Source organism: Haliaeetus leucocephalus, unplaced genomic scaffold (genome assembly GCF_000737465.1).
Source record: "Haliaeetus leucocephalus isolate CR32 unplaced genomic scaffold, Haliaeetus_leucocephalus-4.0 Scaffold240, whole genome shotgun sequence".
In the NCBI taxonomy this organism is placed as follows: domain Eukaryota; kingdom Metazoa; phylum Chordata; class Aves; order Accipitriformes; family Accipitridae; genus Haliaeetus; species Haliaeetus leucocephalus.
In genome coordinates this window covers 12,647,707-12,662,961 of record NW_010972676.1, presented here as the reverse complement: position 1 = coordinate 12,662,961, position 15,255 = coordinate 12,647,707, and positions in this window count along the sequence as shown.

The window sequence follows — 15,255 nt, the reverse complement described above, 5'->3', positions numbered from 1 at the left end:
CTTGTCTCAGTCACGAAAGGAAAGCTGTTTATACATCCATGTCTAGAGCAAAGTTAGGTGCCCCTGTGCTAAATGACTGGAAGAGCTGAGTGTGAAAAAAACCCTGTCATAGCTGTGGCTGGGTCTGAGAGACACTGACCTTTCGCTGATGTGGCAGATGGGACTGGCTAGTTCCTCTCAGAGCATTACCATACCATTCCTACAGTATGTTCTTGCGAAGAGACTCTCTCACTCTGATTTTGCTGCAGCACAAAGATAGACAGCCAGTCTTGTGTATTTTGTGCATCAATAAACATGTGGGACAGCAGGGATTGATCAACTGGTCTCCCTACTCAGCAGGTTCCCAGGAGATAGGCTTCAGCTTCTTTGCTTAGACTCCATTCTGTCTCAGCCAATTGGGGATCCCACAGAGGACTTCTGGAGAAGTCCAGACTGGTTACTGCCCACCGGTGTGGGGAGATGCAGCCCCTGCCTGTGAAAGAGTATGCTGGGACCCCCTTTATTGCAGACCTGAGCATTGGACACACAGCAGGTCTCTTCCTCAATTCCAGCAGAAGAGTCTGACAAACACTAACTCCAAATCCAAGGGATGGGAAGAAGGACACGTCCAAAATGTTTGGTTTGCTTTAGTGCAGTTTGTGTAAGGGGCAGGCCAGAGCAATTACCAGCACGCAACAAGATGCCTGCTATGTTCATTGGAGTGTGTTTCTTTACTATGTGTCAATACAAACCTGGAGCCATTTTTCAGAGCTTGCCAATGGCTATAATTGAAAAGGCATGAATTGCCCTCAAGAGATTCCCCACTGCTCTGCATTATTATCTGCTGGATGGCAGCTCTATAGGCCATGTATCATTTTTTTCAAATAACCAGTTAATTACTAAATAAAACAACCCAGCTTTCAAGCTGATTAGCCTAGATTAATGACCAGCAGCATGTTTCACTCTCCTCAACAATTTATCATGGAAAAGAACTATGTCTTTAATGATTTAGGTACCTGGTCTATTGAGGCTTGCTCCAATCTGTACAGCCTCCAATTTGATTTAATTGCTCTTCTTAGTTTGTGACCTGGAAAAAACCAAGTGACAGCTCCCATTAGTGAAGCCCAGCTTGCAACTCGCTTGCAGTGTTACAAAGGCTCACTGGGTGTCTTTCTCTGCTGACTTCATTAAGAAGATATATAGAGGTCAAGTGTCACTTTGGTGCAGAACAAGTACCACGCCGTTTATCAGCTGAAACAGGTTGAATCAACCTGTGTATTTTATTTAAGTTTATATTCATTCTTTTTTCCTCCTACAGTTTTTAAAAGATGTTTTTAGAAGCTGCTTGTTTTGTTTAAGCTAAGATTGAATTTACAGACTGGTCTTAAAGGCATTAATTGCAGTTTGTTTATTGTTACTTTGGCATGAAAACTTTGGCATTGCACTCCTCTACAGTTATTCAATAAAAGATCTTTTGTTATAAGGGCCTATTCAGGGCCCTTGAGTTTGCTTCCTAATTAATATTAGACTTCCTCGCAGTTCTGCTCTGGAGTACAAATGCTCACTTCCCAAGGATGTTGCTGCAAAGGCACATTGAATGTGTCTTTAAGTGCATCCTGCATTGCTGACTTATTATTGGGCAAATCCCTGAAGTCTTCACTTAGCCAAAACTCCCTCTTAAGACAATGGGCCTATGGGAGTTGTCTCATCATTAACTGAGCTCCAGCAGTTGTCTGGCACTCAGTGAACTAAGTCATGGTCACTGCCCCTGAGAGTTTACCATCTACATTAGAGACAAAGACTGAACAAGGCTGAGAAGATAATGAGGCAGCATGAGCTGGAGCTGGGCTCCTGAACCCGGCATTGCACTTTGTTCTCGAAGTGTTTATGAAGGGGCAGGGGGACCACTGCTAACAGCACTGGTCACTGTAGTGGTGTTAAAGGCACATTTTGGCATGAGCTGTTGCCAACAGGCTCTTTCATTGTGCTTTTCAGCAGAGAGGCCTAAACAGATTAAGCCCCTATGTCCTCTGCTTCCAGGGAGATTTGTAGCCCTCCTGGATTGGGAGCTGCTGGCTGCTGAAGGGGGTTGCTTTGCACTGTCTTGTTCTGGGATTTTCTATCCGAGGGGAAGGTACTGGCAGGCCGATACTCTCTAAGGTCTTAAATCCCTGAGGTTAAGTGGCCTGGTGGCAAGGCCAGGACAAGCCCATCACAGACACTTGGATAAATGTTTGTGTGGTACCAGACAGTCCCTAGCTGCAGCTTCCTGATACTGGCTGTGCTAGTCGCCCCACAGATTACTTGGGGAAAGCTCTCTTGTGAGGAACAGACATAGCCACCATGTCAGTAACACTGAGTCAAGTTGCAGGAGTGCATCCTGCCCATATCAAGGCTGACTCCATGGTGCTGGTCACCCATGGGGGCAGGAGGAGAAGCCTGGAGGACTAAGGGGCACTGATGGGGTGGTGAGGAGGAGAAGGGTTTGGACAGAGTGGGAGCTGTGGTTTGTGCCTAAGGAAAGGCAAGGTGGGGAAGTGTTAAGTGTTTTCACAGGTAAATTGTTACCTTGCTGCGGGGGGGGGGGGGTAAGCAGGCTCACAAGGAAGCCACATAGCCCAGCTCCCCTTTTTTTTTTTGCTATCAAAAGTATAGCAGGCCTAGGAGGGGGTGGCTGTGACTGCCTGACATACATTCATAGGGAGCTCAGACAAATCCATAATTCTTGTTTCTTCCTTGCCACAGGCAACTGTTATTGGTGATCCTTTTTGCAAGAAAGCAGGATCTTGGGGAAAGGTGGACGGGATTGACTGGTACCAGTGTGAGCATCATTATCAATGTCCTGGGACCTGTGTCAAGTATGCCATAAAGATTCCTGCCAAGGAAGGTCTAAAGGTCCACAGCTGCTTTGATCTACCCTCTGTATAAGCCTTATTACTGCTGTGTCTCCTCAGTGCTGTCCTACATGAACTGTGAGCTCTCATATTACCACTGGTGGAGAGGGGACTCTTGTCCCTACAAAAAAAGATCCTTTGCAAAGAAATGCAAAATTATTTCATTTCATATAGTCCTTGCCACTACTCTCAGGGGAAAAATACGATACTAGGTACTAAGAAGAAAAGGGAAAACCAGGGCCTGTGTACCAGAATAACTCCCTGCAGACAGCCTTGGAGCTGCTTTTGTGCCATGGATAGGTAAGTGCATGTACCTCCCTACCCTGTGGCTGAATGACCCTAGGTATAGAATTTAACATAACTGAGCAAATGAGGGTTGCGAGTTTATTTGCTAAGCACATAAATGAAAGATGGGCAAAATGTGATCAAGTTTCCAAGTTTTTCACCAATCTTTATTGCTGCAGATAGAAACCCATATGTCCCTATGGTGTGACTCAGTGCAGAAAAGCATAGGTCTGATCCCGCAGACAGTCCTTGCCCTCAGAGTATTGGTGCAGGAACCTCTCAAGCAGTCCTCATTCCCTAGAGTTATGCAGCAGGACAGGGGACCTGGACAAGAGATGCTGGTGGCAGTTGCAGAGCAGGACCGCTCGTGGCTGTGTCTGATGTGGGTCTGTCTTAATCACCTTGCAAGAGTTACGAAGCTTCATCCCCCTGACCCCTTCCTTGGCCCAATCCTTCCCGCTGCTGGAGCTATTTGATCAGTGTATGAACCCAGCTGTGAGTGAATGTGGGCAGGTGTAAAGCCCTTTCCTAATCCCCTGGCCATGCACCTGGGTTCCTGTGGAACACTTTGAACATGTGCCTCAGATCTTCGTTTCCGGAGGCAAGAGCTGCTTCTCCTCTGTGCAAGCTGGTGTCTTGTGCATGCTTTTTGGGTGTTTTTAAAGCAGCCTAAAATCTCCTGATCCTCCCTTTCTGCCTCATATTTCCTTCTGGTTGCACTTCTGAGCTCCGGTGCCCAACTGATGGCTCATTTTTGTCACAAGAGAAGGTGGGTGTTTGCTTTTGTAGTGAACATAGCTGCCGCCAGCTGAGAGAAGAGATGTGTGACAGAGCCAGTGTTGGTCCCAGCTGCTGGTGTCTGCACCATTAGGGTGAGGACTGACACAAGGGATGCATGAGGGCAACAAGTCAGCCAGAATCACCTTTGTTGCCTGCAAGCAGCTATCGGTGCTGAGTGGTGCAGACCTCTCAAGGGAGAAAGAGGAGAAGGGGAGGTCTCTCCCATTTCAAACCCTCTCCTCTTACTAATGGGGACAGGTCACAGCCATGGGAATAAGGCACAAGGCATTGATTCATTGAGCTTTTTCTTGTAATGCTGTAGATCTTCATTAATTTTCCCAGTTGTGCTTTCTGCTGTTCCCAGTGGGGCCACTTAATGACATAAAGACCTTAATAAGGAGAAGCTGTAGTCACTGCTGAGGGGAAGGGTCTGGCTTGCTGTTGCCAGGGGTTGTGCTGTTTATCACGTGCAGCATCAGCCTCTAAATATTTCTTACCATTAGGACTGAGAGAATCACTTTGCAGAGAAGGTAATCCAGTAAATATGGCAGGGCAGAAACAGGGACCAAGAAGGGAGCATGTCTTAGGACCATACTGATCTCTAAAAGTTTTTGGCCGGTATCTGGAGGGGGCTATTTGCTGTTATGAACTGTGATTGTACATTGGCCATGGATATGAGGTCTTATGAGCCATGCAGTGGGGTTTTCTACTGGAGTGTTTTTCTACCTGCTCCATTGTCTCTCCCTGGGGGTCCCAGAGGAGCTCCAGGCAAGGAGCTTGTTGATGCTGGGCTGAGTGCTATGGAGCTGGGGGATCCCAGAGCCCTGGGAAGGGTAGAGGAGCAAGCAGAGCAAGGAATCTGGTGTATCTGTGACCATAAGGAGCCACAGAGGAGAGAAGGCACCTCTGCATGCTCTCAATAGTGAAACCATCAAGTGCAAATGTATTACAATGTATCTTTGCTACTTGTTGAAGCCATCCCACAGTACATATTATTTGCAGGCATACTTGAAATATAACTGTACAAATGTATCTTTAGAAGTAGACTTCCCTTTACTTATCTGAACTGACTTAGCTCATGCCTTCCCAGGACTTAAACTCATTCGCTAAGCATTAACCTTTCCAGCAGTATTTCAGTTGGACAAGTTTACTTGCCAGCTGGAGCTTGGACAGGCAGATTAGCCGCAAGTAGGTTACGATAGTTCTAGATCTGGAAGTCTTTAGTTCAGTGGGAAAAAAGTCATTGTATGAAGCCACAGCTCAGATGTGCACTTCAGCGTCCTTCCTCCAGATGTCCACCCAAACACCCCTCCAGCAGAGCTTGTTGAGCCTTTCCCATCACTCAGGATATCTTCACTAGGATATTGGTGTGCAGGTGGACAAATCTGCAGCCAGGATAGCAGTGCGGTGCTGAGCACTCTCTCATATTAAACATAGCTACAAGCCCAGTTTTCATCTTAGTGTAAATTGATGCTCAGCATTTAGTGCAGAGCAGGTGTTAATGGAAGGTCATCTAAGGCTTCCCTGCAGCATAATTATGGGGCTATTTCAAGCTTTCTCCTTTGGTTTTAATGCAGATCAATATCATAAATTGTCAAGAATCATGAAGTGGAAGTGTCTGCGAGGCTGCTGGACCACCTGCCTTCCAGAACTGCTTCTTGCATACTAAATTTAGAAATTCATCACCTGAGACCCAAACTTCCAAGTGTTTGGAATGCTTTCCAACACAGAGACTAAAGGTTGGAATATGCCACTAGCATAAAAAGCATGCAGATGGAGTCGCTGCTGGCTCTGCAATGTATAAACCCTGCATGGAGGCTGCGTGGGCTGATTTCCCCGAATGACACCGTTTCTCATGCTTGTTCCCATTAGTCACCCAGCCACTGCTCTCAGGCTCACATCTCTGTATGCACAAACTGGGGCATTGTGCTCATCTAATTTGAGGCATACTTAAATACTCATTCATTTCTACCCCACATACAGCAGATCTGCCCCCTTGATTTAAAGAGTTAAAGGATCTTTGGCTAGATTGGCTTTAATATCCTCTGCAGTCTCAAGCTCTCATTTCAATGAGTCCTGCTTTCCTCCTGCAGTTTATGGTCTCTAACAGCTTTCTTTGCTCTTCTCGCCTTTCTTTTCCCCACAATTTAAAGGCACTTCATTTAATTTCAAGAACCTTTTTGGAGGGGAAAGAGGTGATTATTGATTTAATGAAAACTGGAACTCCTATCTACGCTTTCCATCCTAGTTTTCAGGTGAAGCATCCAGATAACTTTCATGCCGTGGGATTTGCTGCAAGTCTAATAGCACCAGAAAAGCTCTCCCTGCCTGCAAGATCCCCGCAGCAGCAGGCTGGTGATTTACTTCATGGACAGGCGTGCGTGTTGCAGCGCTGCACACTGCAGGTCTGCTACATCCCTCCCGCACCAGGCATCCTCTGATTGCCCTCCTTCTGCTCAGGTTGCCGCTCTCTTGTTGCCTAAATGTTTTCATTGCAAGGAACAAAAGTAAGTCGAAGGGCAATTGTTTTTAAAATCAGGACTAACCCCTGGACTTGGTGGGGCTCCTAAAATAGGGATTCCCTTTGCTGGGGCAACAGTAATTTTTCCGGGGTGGTGTTGCTATAGAGATGGTGTCCGATCTCTCTCTGTTAATATTGCCCTTTTGGAAGGGCCATGAATAGGCGCTGAGGTAGGTAAATGTATGCGGTGACACCGAGCGGGTGATTTTATTCTGACAAATTCCTGCAACGTTTGTTTCCAGGCTTGTCTGAGGGCCGGGACGCAGTGTTGGGCTTTTTGTCCCACGTGCTGCCCTCGCGGGGACGGAGTTAATGGAAGCCTTGTTCGGAGCCGCTGGGGCAGAAATTTTTTTGCTGAGGGAGACAAAAGCCGAACGGGCCACCTCAGAGGTTGCTTTGGGAAGGCCGTCTCTTGTGGGATCTCAAAGGAAACAGGAGATAACGCTCGGCCCAGGAGACTCATGGAGCATTTTCAAGCACCCTCCTCTCCACCCCGCTGTCTTGGGCTTGCACATCTGCCTCCTGCTGCATCTTTTCTAGGGTGACAGGGAGGGGGTTTCTCCAGAAGACATTAATTACAGTTGGTTTTTCGCAGCCTGGCGAGAGAATAATTGCTGGTGTTGTAAGACATGGCCCGGAGATGCTGTCGGAGTGGGATGGCTGTGATGGGGCTAGCGGCAGAAAGCAGCAACAGGAAAGGGCACAACATGCCCGTATCCGACTGTGGGGCTCTGCGGGCTGGTCCCAGCACAGCAGGGCTGTCTGGGTCCCCATCTCTGCTCAGTTGTGATTGTACCAGCAAGTACAACTGGGAGTTGAGCAGGGACTGAAAAAGCAGCATCTAGGCTGCCAACACTGAAGCTGCATGTCAGCAGTTCTCTGTGGTTTTGTTTGAGGATCTGGGTATTTGTGCGTTTTCTGGGTACTTGTGCGTTCTCAGGAGGGCTGCAGCCCCTGGAGTCACTTAGTTATGACAGACGATTCAGCTGCATTTTGTGGAAATATATTCATGGGGTCCAAGAAACATTGCACACCATGAAGGCTCTGAAGTACCCACTGAAGGTACCCTGGGATCACATCACGCACAGGCAGGATCCCTACTCAGCTCCTTCTAACTAGAACATGCTCAAAGCCCAGCTTCTACACCTTGTCACCCCTGGGGCTGGGAGCACAGTAACAGCAAGGTGTATTAGGGCATCTGAATAATCCTCAAGGGTAGAGGCAGGTCGTTCTGGTGCAGAAGACCTCCAAGATGGGACTGGGTAAAGCACTTAAACCCAAAGTCAGGCTGGTAGTGCTCCATGTCTGCTGCTCTGCTCTCCGGGGACAGCAACATTTCAGCAAAAGGGAAACACACTCAGCATAAATTTATCAAAGAGCACAGGATCTTTAGAACTGAGCAATGCTTTATCACTATAAAATATGGCCTTTCGATTGTACCGATTTATAAAAGAGGAAATAATTTCTAATGAATAAATTATTGGATTTAGTCTGTTTCTGCTCTGTAAGTGTCCTAGTTTTTCAGATGCACTTAGTAAGTTTCAGGGGTTATTTGCTAGCCTGCTTGGGAGGGACAGTGTTTTGTGGTGAGTGGAATGTGAAATAACTTTTTTCTAAGTTTTCCTATTTAGCAATGCAGTCAGTCATAGCACTATTCTTCTGACTGGGACTGAGTGTCTCTTGTAGTACAAATAACCAGATCAATCCAATTGGATGTTGGTATTTTTAATGCAACATATTTGGGTATTACATCAGTTGTGGTATTGATGCTGAGATTATTAATCAAAGGCAGTCCATGGGCTCTGATCAATAGAAGGCTCCAGGCTGCTGGGTTTTCTCTTTTCTCTCTCTCTCTTTTTTTTTTTTTTCCTGAGAGTATCCTTTTTTTCCCCCCCTCCCTCCTTAAGCTTTTCTCCCATGCAAAGCTGCTATTTCAGTACTGCTTTTTTACAGAGAGAGGTACCAGTTCTTCAGAGAGATCAGCATGTAACTAGTTGCACTCACACAGGAAATCAGGGTTAGCTCTGTAGGACAGTTAGGATGCTCAAATATTGGCTGTAGTGTATGAAATGCTTTGAGGCGTGTCAGGAAGAACAATGCTATGGAGGTGTAAAACATGGCTCTCATTAGGATGGCTATTGTGTTGTGCAAACAAGATCCTTCCTATTGTTGATATAAATTTAGTAGGAGCAAACTGGAAAACAGAAAAGGGGAATGTCTCTGCTTGTATAGTTGCAGTGGCTGCTGATACAGAGTGGGGAACAAAGCCATATCGAGTGTCAGCTAATCTCTCCCTTGGACTATGCATTTTGTCAGCTGGATGATGGTTTGGCAAGCACTTGTGTCTGCGACATGGTGTGTATTCACATGAGTTGTACCATTGAGCTCAGGGAGGCTTCTCACGTGCAGAGGCTTTTGCAGAATGGAGACCCTAATCCAAGGAATTTTGTCAGGGTTACTAAGGACTTTCCCTGAGCCCTGTGTTACGTGCCTACCTTAGTGGGCAAGCAGGGTTTCTCCTTGAGCCCTGCTGAGAGTTGAGAGGACTGTTGGTTTACTTGCTCCTTTTGTTTTAGTGAATGGGTTCATTCTCTCTAAATACGCACGCGTAACTTCCATTTGCTCTCCTGGGACTGGTGGCCCACACAGGACCGCAGGGCCTTGTTTCTGCTTGCACAATGTGTGATTCCTTTGTAATGCAAACCTCGCAGAAGCGGAGTTGCTACTCCAAACCCAGATCATTTACAACCATATAGCTAAGCAAGAAACCATTTTCAGTAGCAAATAGCAACACTTTCAGCCCCTGTAAATAATCCCCAAAGCCATACAGCACTCTTAAAACGTGAGTCTGGCTGGATGACTTGGGGATACTGTGCTTTAGGGATGACGCTCACCGTTCTACAGCCTGGAAGGTTTAAAAAAAAAAAAAGCCTTCTAATATAATACTGCCATTTAAGAGAAATCAGAACTGAAAAGCAGCTGTCAAACTTTAATTTCCTGGCTAATGAATGACCATGAATCCATTCTTTAATGATTCTTGACCCTAGAAACAAAATGTATTAGCACTCTCAGATTTTGCACAGTAGTGCTAAATGGGGCATGTAATGTACTAATTTAGTGCCTCTTTAGCATAATCACAACCTACATGCACATCTACATTTCCTTGGCAGGCAGCTTTCACAAGACCTGCAAAGAACTTACGTAGGACATTTCACCCTATTATTCATTTCACTGATGCCTAGGAATCGATATATGTGATTTTTTTTTTCCCTGTCCTGTCCTTCTCCACAAAAAAGCATAAAATCATCCATTGATCTTCATGGGGTGATTAAAATGCCAAGAATTCTGTGCTTTTCTCTACCTGCAATGGGGAGATATCTGGTTTTACTGTGTGTTTAACCTGTGAATCTAAAAGCCCACAAAAATGTTGCATTTTCGTATAAATCCTACCTTCCAGGAGAAATGCAGGGTCAAACAGAATAAACTGCACTGGCCAAAGGCTATATTTAGCATATTACTTTGAAAGAAGTACATGATTTCTTGTAAAATGAAATTTTATTTTGAAAAATACAATTTTCAGGATCATCATCCTAAAAATATATGTTTAGCAATGGCTTGGCCTGACTGTCCCATTCAGAAGGAAAGCAGCCTGAGAGGTGAAAGCCCTCTGCTTGATGACTACAAGCTTCCTTTTTTTGGCTTCCCTTTGGTCCCCGTTTGGCTTTTGGGACACAAAAGCACAGCACAGTTATATTGTAACATCTATAAGCCAAGAACATTTCACTTAAGCATCCATCAAAGTACTTGTGGCATGCCTCATTCAACAGCTTCTTCCAATTTTTTGTGATATTTTTATTTTCTATTAATTTTAATCTCTACTCATAGAATCACAGGATGGTTGAAGTTGGAGGTACTTCTGGAGATTGTCTATTCCAACCACCTGCTCAAAGCACAGTCAGCTAGGGCAGGTTGCCCAGTACCGTGTCCAGCTGGGTTTTGAATATCTCCAAGGATGGAGACTCCACAACCTCTCCGGGCAGCCTATTCCAGTGTCTGGCCAACCTCACGGTAAAAATGTACTTTCTTTGTTTAAGTGGAACCTGTGTTTCAATTTGTGCAATTGCCTCTTGTGTTTTCAGTGGACATCATTGAGAAGAGCCTGGCTCCATCTTCACATGGATAAGATGCCCCTGAGCCCTCTTTTTTCCAGGCTGAACAGTCCCAGGTCCTCAGACCCTGAAAGTTCAAACAAACTACAGAGAGTAACCTTGACCATGAAAGTGCAACTCTGGGTCCTTTTTTGCACTGTTCTAGCCAGGGTTTTGCTCTCGTCTGTCATGTCCCCTCTGTAAATTATTGCAACGGATGAGCCCTTTGGAGGACACACTTTCAATGCACTTTCAGGGGATGTGGATCCAGATGGAGCCACAAACATCCTGAAGATGTTACTGTAACACTACAACAGGGTCCTTGTAGCAGTTTGCATGGTCCTACCTGGTTTACGCAGATGCATGAAAGTGTCCACAAGGATTTTGTTACAGGATCAGGGCCCCCATTTCCACAATGCAATTAAGCTACTTGTTATTTATTATATTAGCATTTACCTGGTCTAAATGATATTGGGGCCACTGCAAGGAGTTCTGCGTATCTGTGTGGTCTACAGTGGGCAAAGCACTGCACGTGCTGTGCTCCTACATGGGGTTTGTCATGAAATCGATCCTTCCTAAAACTCATTATCCCTCTGTGTGTGTGCAGCTCTGTCTGGCCTGGGAGCTCAGGCAGTCCCTGCCCTCAGCCCCACAGGGGATCCATATGGACCGATAGAGGCATCTGGGAGAGACAACACACAAGCAAACATACCTCGCACTGGAAACAGACTGTCTTTGCGGTTACAGGAGAAGGTGTGAAGCTCCACGCCTCTTTCCGCTCCTTGAGCGTGTCGGCACTGCTGGAGGTGTTCAGCCAATTAGCATGGCCAATCCCTTTCTTAAATGTTTTTATTTCCATCTGTGGGCTGCACTTTAGAGAGAAAAACCTGGAGCCGTGCCAGGCTCTTTCCAGAAATTCAGGAAAAGGAAATGGGATTGTTAAATAAAATAGACTGTGCTGATCTAGGAGCTCCTAAGGCAGGCTGTACGGGCTGACAGTGCTTGCCTCCGCTGTGAGCAGTGCCGCCCATGCAGAAAGGCTCTGTCTGCAGGGAGCACCTGGCGGGGCTGGGGTCCAGTCTAGCAGCTGGCACGACAAGTGTAAGGTCTGCTCTCGGTTACTCTGGCGAGAACCCAGGGAACAGGCCGGATCGCTGTGTTACCTTGCATTTCTGCTGTGTGACTGAGCGCTTGGGCACTGATGCAGAATTTAAGACAGCCTGTGTGAAAAACTTGCCTTTGGTGAAAAACTGAGTCCTGTTGCCCTCTCAGATAAGACTCTGACTTCTAGGGAGGGTCATCTGTGCTCAAGGCACAGCACTGCCCAGTATTTGATTGATACTCGTTCTCAGGGCTTGGTGAGTTGTCCCAGCTGTGCCTGTCACTCCTTAGCCTGTAATTCCCACAGATATTCAGGATGAGGTCTTTGGAGGCAGGAGTGTTTGTGGGGTTTGAAGGAAGCAATGCAATTTTTAGGAGAGATTTCCTGTATGTCATTAATACCACTCCTAAACTGCAGAAATACAGCACGTAATTGCTACATCTGAAACTCCTGAGCTGTGTTATTAGCAAGAAGTTAACAAGCAATCAGAGGCTGCAATTGTTGCAGCTATTTTTAATAACAAATACGGAGAAATTGCATCTCTCCCGAGATAATTCACAAAGAGTAAAATTTATACTGAGTTGACCACGTAGCATTTTTTCTTTCATCCCCAATAACAGTTAATGTCAAGACTTAATTACACAAATGTTTATAGACAATAAGGAGATTTTTTGTGATAGGTGCTAAATAAATTAGTATTAAAATAATAATTAGCTATTGCTGCCTTGTGATGTGCATACAAATTACAGCTGACCATTGCTGTGGAGGTGGAAACCAGCCACTTCTTACTGATGTCTGTTCTGCTCTGAATAGAGTCAAATCTGTCTACTCCAGTTAAGACCCTGTTCTTATATTTAATTTTTAAGATCATGGCTCTATCATCATATTGTCTGCAAGCCTTGAAATGCACCTGAGCCTGAGGATTCTCCAAGACACATAGATGTCTGTTCAGCAGGGCTGGGCCTCTATTAGTATGTGAATAGGGAATGCAAGCTGCCTGCTCTGCTATACCTGGGAATGGGGTGGGAGGCTGCAACCCAGCTTCATGTAGCCCACAACCTTGTTCCTGAGTGATGCCTGGGGTTCTGCTGTTGCTTGGAGGCTGGTGCAAGGCATGCTGCTCCTCAAGAGGATGGGGGGAAGTTGCGCTGTAAGCTGGATTGTCAGATGTGTCTTTTGGGGCCACAGGCTGCAGAGCCCAAACTGTGGGTCTCTGGGCCAGGACCATAAGAAAATCAGAAGCCACATATTTAAGATGAGGTTTTCTAGGCACGTTCTCCCCCTTGTAGCCCCCTGTGTTGGAAATTTCAGTACCTTTGACACAAAGACACCCTGCTGTTTGAGTAGCTGGACTCAGACTTGGCCCCATCACCCTAACTCAAACCTGATTTGCCTGCCAGTCCTCTCCCTACTGCAGTCTCACCCAGCTGATGGTGGCACCAGCTTCAGCTGATGATGAACAAGTGCACTGAGATGTGGGTGACCAGGAAGGAACTCTGAAATCCCACAACCAGCCCAGGAAAGTGCTGCCTGTCCCTATGGCTGGTGGCCTGGCTTGCAGGATGAAGGTGGAGGGGACAGAGCAGCACCAGGACTGTGGGTGAGGTTCCCTTAGCAGGGAACTTATAGCCCTGCAAGTACTTGGTATGATCCTGGGCCCAGACCAGGGAGATGCTCAGAGCAGCCGGTGCTGGAACATGCTGGTGTTTTTGCATTGTGAAAAGCAATGTGTGAATTGGCAGCTTGTCACTGAGCTGGGCAGCAGGGGCTGAACTGTGTTATCGGCAGAGATTACTCAGTGGTACTGCACGTATTGAGGCATCAGCCCTCACCCGCCGCAATGCTGCGCTCCTTTTTTAAAGAAAAAGAGGATTCTTTTGCACATGTACTATTTAGTTGGGAACCCCGGACGTGATTTCCGGGGACTGTTTCAGACGCATCCCTGTAACTATTTAGGAAGGTAGAAACAATATGCTGGGATGCTCTGAGATCCCCTGGCTGATGCAGCAGATCCCTTAGGAGACGGAGTTGAGCGAGAAGCAGCCATTCTTGCCCTGTGTGGGTGCCAATGGCACCCGCATGTAAAGCTAAACCCATTAAGCCCTAATTGCAGTCAGCCCGGGCTGTTCCCTGGGAGCTGCCAGGCTCAGCCCTGTCCCAACACCTGCAGCCCAAAGAGGTGGGTGCCCTGCACCCCGTCCTGGGTGGCAATCCCACTCGTGCTCCCAGCAGCTCCTATATTTTTTTGTGACAACAGAGGGCACCAGCGGCCCTTGCTAATGCCGGGCTCTGCCCTGCCTGGCTCCCCGGGACATGCAGGGCTGCTCAGGGCACTTTCGGACCCGTGGGAGGAAAGAGCCTGCAAACCAAACCCGTCCTGCTCCTCAGGTTTCGGCAGATGGATGCGGCGGGGCTCGCGGCTCCCTCCCACTGGGGCCCGCGTGGGTGTTAGCGACAACGCACAAGTGCGAAGAGCGATGGTTTGGATGGGGCTGGCGACGGCGTGGGGCCGTGCGGTGCACACGCGTGGCTGGGAGCAGGGAGGGTTCGCGCCCAGGAGGGCACCTGTGAGCCTTTTGGAATCCTCAAAGAGTCATTCTGCACCTCCAGCCCCGTGGGGCCCCGTCCTGCCATCTGCACCCAAGCAGAAGCCGCCGACATGTGGGAATTTGAGGTTAATCTGCAATGAAATGGTGAAGATCGGAGGTTGGGCCTGAATCTCCTCTGCGTTACGCCAGAGTTCAGCCTCACCGACAGCTGTGTAACACACGAGATTTGCCTACAGCGAAGCCCGCAGGGATGGCCCTGAGCTAGCTCCAAGCTGCTCCACTCCAGCACTGGTGCCAGAATAGGAAGGAGCCCAGAGCAGCCTGGTTGCTTGAGCATGAAATCTCCAGCAAATCTGAGCTGCTGAGGTTAGGTGGTTAGCAGTACCAGACGTGGTTCTTTTACAAGTAACCCCTGTAAAGTGGAGGACAGTCTGGGCATGCCCCCGCTCCATGCAGTAGGAATGGGGCTGCTTCCAGCCTGCTCTGCCCCTGACATGCAGATCCTCTCTCCTTCCCCTTACCCACTTGTGTTTATCACCGCTACAGGTGTGTTCAGCTCCAGGATGCCCACAGGGGGATGCAGAGAAGTTGAAGCTGTATTTATTACTTTCCTGAATCACGGCTATCTAAGCAGGTAAGCAGCAGGCACTTCTAGGGATAACCCACTGCTTTTGATCCACTGTATCACATGGCAAAATAATCAGGGAGTAGAGCAACAAAATACAGGCACAAGTACTTCTGGTGAACAGCCCCTTTAGCAGAACGTCCTGATTTACTGCTGTTGTGAAAGCAGAAACAGGCAGTGATTTTATTCCTGTTTTCCTCCATGCAGCACTGGGACAGAATTCATCTCTGCTCTGGTTTGTGGGATGCTTTTTCTTTGTTTCATCTTAATTTGTGTGAGGAAGATGAAGGGAGAAAAAACAATGATGGAGGGGAAAGGGCTTTGAGTAAAGAAAAAATGTGTCGTGTAGTACTGAAAATGTCACCCGACCTA